This window comes from Neophocaena asiaeorientalis, unplaced genomic scaffold (assembly GCF_003031525.2).
Source record: "Neophocaena asiaeorientalis asiaeorientalis breed wild unplaced genomic scaffold, Neophocaena_asiaeorientalis_V1.1 scaffold346, whole genome shotgun sequence".
Taxonomy (NCBI): Eukaryota; Metazoa; Chordata; class Mammalia; order Artiodactyla; family Phocoenidae; genus Neophocaena; species Neophocaena asiaeorientalis.
In genome coordinates this window covers 1,803,100-1,814,930 of record NW_020175400.1, presented here as the reverse complement: position 1 = coordinate 1,814,930, position 11,831 = coordinate 1,803,100, and the positions used below count along the sequence as shown (strand labels likewise).

Here is an 11,831-nt window from a genome sequence, read left to right as displayed (position 1 = left end):
ACCAAAAAAAAAAAAAAAAAAAAAAAAAAAAAAAGGCCTGGTGGAATCCAATGTAGAGATGATCCTAAGAAGTTGGAACTTGGGGTGATAAGATGACTGCCTTGGGCTTTCTTGATCTGATGTCTTCAGCTGTTTGGTTCATCTGATTGTCTTTATTTGAATTTCTTATTCACTGAGCAACTTTCTAGTTCCTGAGGATTTCCAAACTGTGTGGCAATTCTATACGCGACTAAAATGAATCAATTAGCATTCACTTTGTCTTTTGAAAAATTACTAGTGAAGAATGGACAGACCCAGTGGAATCTCTCAATCCTCGCACCCAATATTCCTCACTAATGACCTTCCTGGTCTGAGATGTGGTTAAAACAGTTGACTCCTGCCCTCAAGCTACACCACTTCGTGTATTGCATTTCATAACCCCTGACCTCTATACTGAACCCAATGACTGGAACAAACTTCCAGGCTATTCACAGTCAGAGTGCATGGCTACCACCTGTAGTGTACTACAGCCCCATCCATGTATAGGCCTGCATCAGTCCTGCCCAAGTATTCACTGCCTTGAGAATACCTGGCTTCTGGGATTGGGAGACTTCATGACTCTGGGGATCCAAAGAACTTGGTTGGCTCCCTTCTAAGACGGAGGCAGGACAAAGGCATAATCAGTAGAACCTCACTGAGGTTGTACTGGCAAGGGGTACTCTGATGCCCCCAGGAATAGCCTTGGGTTGGCTAGAGGCAGTAAGAGGTGTACATGTGGGCCAGGTATCCCTGGTAGTGGTTCATGTTTGACCATGTGGCAGCCCAATGATAGGAGCAGGAGGGTGGGAAGGAGTGTGGGGTCTTTGGCAAGGATGGAACAGTGAGAGGAGGTGCCAGGTAGGCCACCATGCCTTGGAGGCATAATGGTTGTATCTCCAAAGTTGTGTAGATGCTGGCCTCCTTCTTGACAAATATTCAGCCCCAGAAGGCCTCAGTCTTCGGGCCTGGCATTCTTCCAGACTCCTCTCAGACCATATTTCCAGCAAGTGTCCTGCCATCAGCCTTCCACCCACTCTGATTACTGCTTTCAGCACATTTATGTTTAGTTTATACCCTGCTGTTAATTTGTGATTGTTTGCAAGTTGTGTCATGTGTGTATATCCTGTCTAAGATGGATACAGCCCCTGAGATCAGGATCTGTCTTGTAGTTTTTTTTTTTTCAATCTCCATTCTCCTCCTCCACAAACACTACCACCAGCAATAACAGTGAGCACCTAATACAGGGCATTACGTATTGTAGACAAAAATGCTTGTAAATAAGGTAATATCACCAATGCTCAGAGGTTTGCCCCCATTGCAGACAAACACTATGCAGGTGAAAAGCTGAGTTTGCAAAGCTGAGAAATGTGTAGAGAGGAGCTCTTTACTCTCACAGCTTATTTTATGAATGAGGTATCCACTTGCCCTGACAGGGCTGTGAGAATCACAAAAGAAGTGGAAGGCATGTTCCATAACCTCACGGAACATATTAACCTGGGAAGACTCTTCACAGAACTGGAAAATACCTAAAACAACAATTTTCAGACATCCCATCCTCCTGCTTTAGCAGATAAACGTAAAAGAAATTAGAGTCAGAAAAATTTGCTTTGGCGTTGGAAAATCTGAAATAGCTTTTTCTAGAAGTCTTACTATGAGTTTCCTTGAGATGTCAACCTAACTTATGTGATTTGTGTTCTCAGCTTTTCAGAAATGTATTTCCTTTTTTAAAACTTCCCTAAAGTAAAGTAAAAGTGTAAATATGTCGTAGTCCGGGAAGACCAAGGTGCTGTCTCCTGGCCACGAGGGGGCATGGTCTCCCTAGTTCTGAGCTCAGGAGCCGACTGTGGTGACCCCCGCTGTGCTCAGGCTCAGCCTAGCTGGGACTTCAAGCCCCTCCCTGTAGCCCAGGTCAGGGGCTCAATGGACACCAGACCTCTTCTTTTTGGGCAGCTCCTGCAGCGGGTACGTCTGAGGTGCGGAAGGCGACGAGCAGCCAGGCTGGGAGGAAATCATGTTTAAATTACAGACTGGGCAGGAGTGATGTGCTGGCAGCTTCACCCAGGAGCCAGAAGGGCGGTGGTGTCTGGGGCATGACCTTGGGTAGCTGGGTTGCTAGTTAGGGTGTTGGGCAGAGCCTGGCTGGCGAGGCTGAGAGAGCATGCGTGTGGCAACCACAACAGAGGTGGGGGCCACACGGGGCCTGTGAGATCCACTGTCCTGCCTGGCCAGCTCCTACGAGCCCTGCCAGAATTGGGACTGTGTGGTGTGGCCCAGGCCAAGTCCACACTTTTCAGCAAGGTCCTCTGCGGTCTGGCTTCAATCTGCCTTCCTCAACATTGCCTTCTCTAAAAGTAGCTCTTCTCCTGCCAAGCTGAATGACCTGCTCTTCCCCCAAATGACTTGCACTTTACTTCACTCACGTATTCATTCACGTATGCATACCATGCAATAAACATGTATTGAGGAACTTCCCTGGTGGTCCAGCAGTTAAGACTCCGCGCTCCCAATGCAGGGGACCCGGGTTCCATCCCTGGTCAGGGAACTAGATCCTGCATGCTGCAACTCAAAAAAAAAAAGAGATCCCACGTGCCGCAACTAAGACCTGGCGCAGCCAAATAAATAAATAAATATTAAAAACAAAAACAGGGACTTCCCTGGTGGTCCATTGGTAAAGAATCTGCCTTCCAATGCAGGGGACGCGGATTCGATCCCTGGTCGGAGAACTAAGATCCCACATGCCATGGGGCAACTAAGCCTGCACAACACAACTACAGAGCCCACGCGCTCTGGAGCCCGTGCGCCACAACTAGAGAGAGAAAGCCTGCACGCCACAACTAGAGAGAAGCCTGAAAAGATCCTGCATGCCTCAATGAAGACCCCGTGTGCCACAGCTAAGACCCGACTCAGCCAAAAGCATAAAGAAAATAAATAAATAAAATAATTTTTTTTTAAAAAAGATAGGATCTTTACATGTATTACCTCACTTATTCCTATTTAAAAAAAAAAACACAGGACTTCCCTGGTGGCTCAGTGGTTAAGAATCTGCCTGCCAATGCAGGGGACATGGATTCGAGTCCTGGTCTGGGAAGATCCTGCTGAGCAACTAAGCCCATGAGCCACAACTACTGAAGCCCACACGCCTAGAGCCTGTGCTCCACAATAAGAGAAGCTACTGCATTGAGAGGCCCATGCACTGCAGTGAAGAGTAGCCCCCGTTCGCACCTAGAGAAACCCCACGCGCAGCAACAAAGACCCAATGCAGCCAAAAATAAATAAATTTATTAAAACAAACAAACAAAAAGGCAAAAACAAAAAACAAAACGTACTGAGTGCCTGCTGTAGCCAGGCACCATGGAGATACAAGACAATGCGCCTTCGCGGACAAGAGTCTTATGCCTCCATATCTTTATTCATGCTTTTCTCCCCCTCACTCTCTGCCTGGCCAGATTTTACCATACCTCAGTGACTTCCTACAACCTCCCAAGCTCCAGGAAGTCCCTTCTGATTACTCCAAAGTGAGGAAAAGTACTTAGTCTATCCCATTCACTGTTATATCCTGAATGCCTAATACTGTCCCTGGCTAGGGGCTTAGTAAATGTTTGTTGATTTGAATGAATGAGGTAATCTTGTTTGTCTCTGCCGTCACAGCCCAGATTGCCTAAAACTTTCACTTGGCAAGTCATCAAGTCCTGCCTGTGACATCTCTCCTACTGAACTGCTGTGTTTATTACCACACAATGCTTGGTGGCTGGGTTAGGCAGGGCTCTTAACTCACAAGGTATAGGAAGGAGCTTATTGGCTCATTGAAACACACCACCAGCAGATGGGCAGGAAGGGTTGAGCCTGCCTTATGGACGACAAGAATCTGAGATTATCATGTCAGGACACCCTGCTACTCATCATGGCTTCTCTCTTTGAGGTCTTCATACCCTGTTTTTTGCAAACAGGCTTTCTGCATCCAGAAAATCGCTGTCATTAGTCCGGATTTATATCCTTCGAGCTCACCAGTCCAAGAGGAACAGGATTTTCCTCTCCAGCTCCAATTTTGAAATCCTGGTAAAAGCTCTGATAGCCTTGTTTTTCTGGATCACATACCCTTCTCCTGGACCAATCACTGTGACCAGGGGCAGTGATGTAGACTGATTGGCAGCCCTTACATGAATGGCTGAGTTGGACCAGAGAAAGAACAGTTTATCCCCCAAAAGATGATTGAGAGAAACAGGCATGGCCCTTGGGAAGAGCTGGGACCACCACCCTGATGTGTATCTACAACAGTGGTGGTACCTATGTTTTCACGTATATTCCCTGTTATTGGGGGTAAGAAGCATTTACTGATAACAAGAACTTGAAAAATATTGGCTGATTTATAGGAAAAGGAGTTTAGTGTTTTGTCTTGTTTTTGGCTGAAATCCCTGGTGGATCTTCCCTGGTACTTTGCATGAGCCTACAATTGTCCATCTTGGTGCCGCTGCTGTGGGTGGTGTCGTCTGTCCCAGGGTGTGGAACTAGAGAGAATCCTGGTAGCCATGTTATGACTTGAGCTGTCACTTCTGTTTTTCCTTCTGAGAAAACCTTCTAAGCCCAGCAGTGTGAGTAATACTGGCTTTTTGTCTCAAATGGGGAATGGCTCTAAGACTGGTTTTTCTATTTGTGTTTCTTTGTTTATTTTGATAGAAAGCAAAGATGGCAATTTTGTAAAATGGCACCTTCCTTGAATGGTCTCAGGAATGGGGCCTTTTCAAAAGATGAGGCATGCCTCTCAGGAGAGCATCAGGATTTCAACAGCCCTATTGCATAATGTCATTGTACCTATTTCTTTGATGAAGAAACTGAGGCTCGGTGGTGGTAACATGCCAAGGTCACAGAGCTATGGGAAGTGGGGAGGAGGACAGAAAGACTTGTCTGGATGGAGAGCCACGCGCCAGAGGCTTTGCATATCTCAAATCATTTAATTGGCACTGCAGTCCTCTGAGATCAGAATAAGACGACAGGCTTGGAAATTTTTAAATGCCTTGCCGAAGGTCATAGAGGCAAATAGGGCTGGGATTCATTGATTCCAAAGCCCATACTGTTTTCACTTCCTTATACTGTGTGACCTTGCACAGGTCACTTTATCTCCACGTGCCCCCATTTCATAATCTGTAGTATGTAGATGATAATAGTACATGCCTCCTCGGTTTGTTGTGAGGGTTAAATGAAATGTCTCTTGCACATAGTAAGTGAACCTATTGTTGTTATTATATCATGAGACCTCCCTCCGGGTCACAAGTCAGGCCGCTCCCTGTTGCAGAACCAAATCCCGTGGGAGCCCCTTCCTGGCCCTGGTGCTCCTGAGGCCCAGCTGCAGGTGCCTCAGAAAGTCTGCAACGGGAATAAAGGGAACAAAGCCTCCAGGTGCTGGTTGATGCTTTCTCTGGCTGCAGGCCCATTTCCTGCTCAATCAGGTTGCTCTTGGCTGGCTGAGCTCCTGGAGTTGACCACCACCCCCCTCCACTGCCAGCTGAGGGCTGAGCACTGGGCCTAGTGATGCAGGACGAGGCCCAGCTGGAATATGCCCTTCCTGTCTGGAGCCCAGCCCTGGGATCTCACCGGCTGAAGCTGGAAGCCTTGGGGCGCTGGGCCCATCTTCCAGCTCTGCGGCCTCAGTGAACCCCCTCCCATTCTCCATTGGTGGGGTGGCCCTGGGGGGAGAGGATGGGTCTCAGGGACCAGGATCAGAGACCTGGGCTTGAATGCCAGCCCCAGGAAGGAAGCAGTGGGGCCCCCTAGGCAAGTGGCCTTTCTCTCTGCCTCTCAGTTTTCCTAGTATGTAGGTTTAGGAGGTTTGCTGGTTCCTGGATAAAGCCCTTGAAAGCCCTAAAAATTTCTTGGGGCCCCCAACATGGCATGTAAGAGATGGAACTTCCAACCCAATGCAGGCTGATCTTAGTTCAACACAAACTAGATCATGTCTCACTAGCCTCTCCTGAAACCCACTGCAAGCCCTGGCCTGCTGCCCCGCCTGCCCTCTCCCCCTGCAGCTCCAAACACCAGCTTCTCGAAGTTCCTTGAACAGGAATTTATTCCTGCCTCGGGGCTTTTGCACTGGCTGTCCTTTTGCACTGGAACACTTCATGCTCCAGGTCTTCTCGTGGCTGTCCTTGTCACTCACGTCCTAGTTCTCAGGTGCCACCTCCTCTGGGAAGCCTTCTTTGGTCACCCCCTCATCTAGCCCCATCCCTCCTTAACAGCCTCATCCTGTTTCATTTCACTCAGAGCACTCACCTCTCTCTGAAGCTACCTTGTTTTTATTTGTCTCCCTTTCTATTGTCTGTCTCTCCCCGGGATTCTAAGCTCCATGAGGAAAGGGCCTTGCCTGCCTTTCCTTCTGCTGCCTCCCCAGCTCCAGAGCGATCACTGATGCTCAGGGCCTCTCTCTAGATGGCCCCTTCTGTAAGACCCACTTAAATTTTTTTTTTTTTTTAATTTTTGGCCATGCTGTGCGGCATGCGGGATCTTAGTTCCCCAACCAGGGATCGAACCCTATGCCCCTGCGGTGGAAGCACAGAGTCTTAACCACTGGACGGCCAGGGAGGTCCCTGTAAGGCCCACTTTTGAACGAGGGTCTTGGTGGCCATTCCCTTCACGCCTCTCTGCTCTGGGCAGTGGACCAGAGCTATAGTGAGGCAGCTTTGCAGGTGTGAAGTCACTTTAGATTTCCAAAACACTTTCACACGCGGTGCCTTATTTAAACCTCATGTCACACCTACCTGTAAGATAGGTAGGGCAAGATCAGAAGCCCCCCGTTTTATAGATGAGAAAATCGAGGCTCGCAGAGGCTTAAGGAACTTGCCTAAGGTCATATGCGTCATAGGTGCTGATCCAGGACTAGATACTTAGGAAGCTCTTTCCAGGACTCCAAGCCAGACATGAGAATGCCTTAAGAGAGAAAAACCCACATTCCAAACCCATTTTTCCATTAGGTCATGTTACAGATGCGCAGATATTCAGAATTATTGTGTGAGGGGGTAGTACTCTGATCTCCGAGGTTCTTTTCTGCTCGGTTTTTCTTTTTTTTTTTTTTATTTTATTAAAAAATTTTTTTTATTGAAGTATAGTTGATTCTAAGTTTTTCTAGAACTCTGTGATATATGTGTTACCCCCTTAAGTCATATCCAGGGAAACTCTAAAATTTGCCCTCTTTCTTGGCTGAGAGACCCCAGTTTCTTCCCTGCTCTTTAGTAGTGCCTCTAAATAGTACCTAGTACCTAGTGCTTAGTGCTTAAGTACATAGTACTTTGTACTCTGCATAGTCGTATGTCACACCCAGTTTCACATATATTCAACTGCAGATGAGGCTCAGAGAGACAAAGGGACTTGCCCACCAGGAAAGTGGCAAAGGCAGGTCTAGAACTCAGCTGTAGAACCAGCTGGCCTGACTTCCAGCAGGGTGTCCTGCCCACCATGCTCATCTGCATGTGAATTCATTTCCAGCTGCACGGAAGATGGAGTTCTTCAAGGCATAAATGGTTCAAATCCTAAGGCCATCTTTAGATGCCTTTATTAGCTCATTAAGAGTTTATTAAAGTCTTGCCATGGCCTTCTGCTAGATCTTGCAGCAAGAGAGGGAGGAGATGAGAGGCTTCCAGCTGCACCCGTACGAGGGAATACACAGCAGCTCCTCCAAAGGAGGGCTATACTGATTGGTAACTTGATTTGTATGTGCCTATGTGGCCGTGCAGGTGAACAGAGAGTCAGTTTGGAAAGATGTACTTCAAAATGTCAATAGTGCGACTTCCCTGGTGGTCCAGTGGTTAAGAATCTGCCTTCCAATGCAAGGGACGTGGGTTCAATCCCTGGTCGGGGGACGAAGATCCCACATTCCATATGGGACAACTAAGCCCGCGTGCCACAAATAAGAGAAGCCTGTGCATCGCAACGAAAGATCCCGAGTGCCGCAACTAAGACCCGATGCAGTCAAAAATAAATAAATAAATAAAAATAAACATTAAAAAAAAAAAAGAAAAGAAAAGAAACCAAAATGTCAATAGTGGCCTCTCTGGGGATGGCCTGCTGGGTGATTTCCACTCTCATTTTATGCTTTTTGGTATTGTCTGAGCAAGCGTTTCCTTTATAATCAGAAATAATAATAATAAAGCTGTTTTTATCTTAAAAAGGAATTGAGAAAAGCCATTGAAGAGAAAGGAATGGGAAGAGCTCTTGATAGGCACGTGACCAATGTTTTCGGTCAAATCACTCTGGGAATGGAATGCGGGAAAACCTGTGTCAGCGACTATCGGACCCTCTACTTGGGGGCCTTTCAAAATACGAATGTAATAAGGAGTAATTAGACATCTTCCTATGAATGAGGCCTCATAATGAGGCCTCATAATTCTCTTGGCACTCTCTTTGAACAGCTCTCATCTTTCTCAGACTCCAAACAATTAATGTCACAGCCCTTCCCAAAGATTGTGTAGTGGCGCTCGGAAGAAAACTGAGAAGTGAGAGGACTTGTTTATGGATAATTGTCTGAGTGAGTCAGAACTCAGTCAGAGAGCTCCAGGCCGTTAACTTATCTGCCTGAACCTATGAGTCAGGATCAGTCCAGCCCAAGTTGCATGTGTACGTGCCTCCCTGCCCTGCTCTCCCAGGCCGGCTCCCAGCCTTCACACATGCACACGCACAGGCTGTCACCAGCCTCCGCATCCGTACGTCCTGAGAAGGGTGCAGGCACACTTGGCTTATTCATCTCTCTCTAGGAGGTGCCCACAGCTCTCTTGAGTGCTGAGCTCAGGCTGTAAACTAACGGCAAGATATGAACCATAAAGGGAAAGTAAATAGTAGTCCTCCCTTTCCCAGAAATGTTGCAACAGCCTAGCCGTAGCTTAGAGCGTGTATTTTGTGAATAACCAAAAACAACCTATATGTCAATAGTGGTCAGTTGTAAAACATTATGGTATATTCAGAGAATAGAATACTATGCAGCTGTTAAAAAGAATGAAGTAGGGACTTCCCTGGTGGTCCAGTGGTTAATACTGTGTGCTTCCACTGCAAGGGGCACCGGTTCGATCCCTGGTTAGGGAGCTAAGATCCTGCGTGTTGCTGCACGGCCAAAAAAAAAACAGGAATGAAGTAGACCTAGGTAAAGTGACATAGGAAATGGTTAGTTTTAAGAATAAGAGGGAAGTTGCATAGCAGGGTGTATATTATGTTCCCAATTGTGTGAATGTGTATTATGACTTTTTTTTTTATATTTTATTTATTTGGCTGCGCCAGTCTTAGCTGCGGCGTGTGAGATCTTTTTTTTTTTTTAACATCTTTATTGGAGTATTGCTTTACAATGTTGTGTTAGTTTCTGCTGTATAACAAAGTGAATCAGCTATATACATACATATATCTGCATATCACCTCCCTCTTGCATCTCCCTCCCACCCTCCCTATCCCACCCCTCTAGGTGGTCACAAAGCACTGAGCTGTTCTCCTTGTGCTATGCTGCTGCTTCCCACTAGCTATCTGTTTTACATTTGGTAGTGCATATATGTCCATGCTACTCTCTCACTTCGTCCCAGCTTATCCTTCCCCCTCCCTGTGTCCTCAAGTCCATTCTCTACATCTGTATCTTTATTCCTGTCCTAGTCCTAAGTTCTTCAGAACCTTTTTTTTTTTTTTAGATTCCATATATATGTGTTAGCATACGGTATTTGTTTTTCTCTTTCTGGCTTACTTCACTCTGTGTGACAGACTCTAGGTCCATCCACCTCACTACAAATAGCTCAGTTTCATTTCTTTTTATGGCTGAGTAATATTCCATTGTATATATGTGCCACATCTTCTTTATCCATTCATCTGTCGATGGACACTTAAGTTGCTTCCATGTCCTGGCTATTGTAAATAGTGCTTATGCGAGATCTTTAGTTGTGGCATGTAGGATCTTTTAGTTGCGGCATGTAGGATCTTTCAGTTGCAGCATGCAAACTCTTAGTTGTGGCATGTGGGATCTAGTTCCCTGACCAGGGATGGAACCCGGGACCCCTGCATTGGGAGCATGGAGTCCTAGCCACTGGACCACCAGGGAAGTCCCATGACTCTTATTTTTTTAATTATAAATGGATATCTTCTCAAAGGATAAAAATTACAGAAAAATTTAGACTAAGACATGAAACTCCCCATCGCCACTTGTAGAAGTCAGGATAGGCTAGGTTATGATGTGGTAACAAACACCTCTAAACATCTCTGGCTTAAAACAACCAAGATTTCTTTCTTGCCCATGCTTAAATTCCCAACGTGGCTTGCATAGGCTCAGCACTTTGTAGTCAGCACCTTAGTTATCATTAAACTCTTATGATGCCACCATCCCAACATGAGGCTTCAGGGCTCACCACTGCAAGGGAAGAATGCATGAGAACTGCACACTGGTTCTTGAATGCCTCCCCCAGAAGGGACACGTGTCACTTTTCCTCACATTTCACTGGCCAGAGCAAGTCACATGGCTACACCTAACTTCCAGACAGTATGGAAGTATGGTTCTCCTATGTATCCAGAAAAAGAAGGGAGCTGGAAATATTGGTGAGCCCTGGTAATGTCTACCACCCACCCCAAACCAGCTGCATCCTTCCAAGCCTTTGTGTTTAATTGATATACATAGTAGTTCTACAGTAATTTAAAAATAAAACACAGGTTTGTTAGTCAGACAGACCTAGCTTTGAATCCCAAGTAGGTTATTCACCTGCTGAGTTCCCTTAGACAAGATGCTTGATCTACCCAAGACTCAGTTTTCTCGCCTGTACCTGCTTCCTGGGCCAATGCAGACATGAAATGTAGTAGTATAAATGAAACCTTTAATAAACAGTAGCTTACAAAAGTAGTGGTGTCTAACTAGGAAATAAAGAGTACTTGAGGGTGGTTGTTTAGAGGGCTGGAGGTGGGGTGTACAAAGAAATATGGGAAAAGAAAGTCCCTTTCCATCTATCAGAGTTTTTTTGGGGGGGGCCACGCCCTGTGGCATGCAGGATCTTTGTTCCCCCACCAGGGATCAAACCCATGCCCCCTGCACTGGGAGCACAGGAGTCTTAACCACTGGATCATCAGGAAAGTCCCTATCAGAGTTTTCTAGGGCAATATCTGGACCAGTTTTTCGTGTACCCCATGGCCCCAGCTGTGATGTGGGCTGGGAGAGAGGAGCATCTTATTGGCCCCAGCAGTAGCTGCCTGGTGAGATGCAGCAGTGGATCAGGTGCAAAACAGCTGCCCTGCGTCAACCAGCCCTGTTCAGTTGAGCTGGGCTCTACTTTTTCCCACCCTTGTCTTCCCAAAGCTGAGTGTGCTGTTGAAGAGATTAGCTTTCTAGTTAAAGAAGGACCAGCCTTCATATATAAATATGTTGTTTGAAGAAATAACAATTATCACAGCTTTTCTAGAGGACAGTCTGGCAGCATGTATCAGAAGCCTTAAAAATACACAGACACTTTGATCCAACAGTCCACAGTGAGGAATTTATCCTAAGAAAACAACAGAACAAGTGAATAAAGATGGATTTTTATTGCTCATAATGAAAAATTGAAAACCTAAATGTCTAGACATAGGAGATTAAACAAACTATAGAATGCTTTATTTATCCAACTATATCTAGACGTGTAAAGGATGTCAGTTGTCCACTGAAAAGTTATATGGAAAAGAGCAATATGTATATAAAAGTGTAGATAGATAGATGATAGATAGATAGGTAGATCTCCTATGATCTCATTGTTGAAAAAGTATATAGGGAATTCCCTGGTGGTCCAGTGGTTAGGGACTCTGCACTTACACTGCCAAGGGCCCAGGTTCAATCCCTGGTT

At 46.0% G+C, this 11,831-nt stretch overlaps 1 protein-coding gene across 3 annotated transcripts in view; it reads left to right on the top strand.

Moving 5' to 3' along the window:
- Positions 1-11,831, top strand: part of SEMA4B (semaphorin 4B) — a 91,471-nt gene that overhangs the window by 33,863 nt on the left and 45,777 nt on the right. The window lies entirely within an intron of this gene.